The sequence below is a fragment of the Myotis davidii genome, unplaced genomic scaffold (assembly GCF_000327345.1).
Source record: "Myotis davidii unplaced genomic scaffold, ASM32734v1 scaffold651, whole genome shotgun sequence".
NCBI classification, from domain to species: domain Eukaryota; kingdom Metazoa; phylum Chordata; class Mammalia; order Chiroptera; family Vespertilionidae; genus Myotis; species Myotis davidii.
The window spans coordinates 2,001,996-2,002,209 of record NW_006283994.1 but is presented as its reverse complement, the minus strand read 5'-3'; positions in this window follow the sequence as shown (position 1 = coordinate 2,002,209).

The window sequence follows — 214 nt, the reverse complement described above, 5'->3', positions numbered from 1 at the left end:
GCCCCCCCCCCTGGCCATGCCGCTCTGACGGCCACTTCCTTCAGCCAGCAGAGGCGCCTGCAGGAGCTCAGCCGCGGGGCGCTCTGGGCTGGGGTTGAGTTGGGGTTTGAGCTGCCTCTCACACCTGTTTCTCTCAGTGTCAGAGGAACTTTCCCATCTTCGTGCCACAGCCCTGCCCCGCCAGCCGCATCTCCTGCCGCCCCAAAGCCAGACT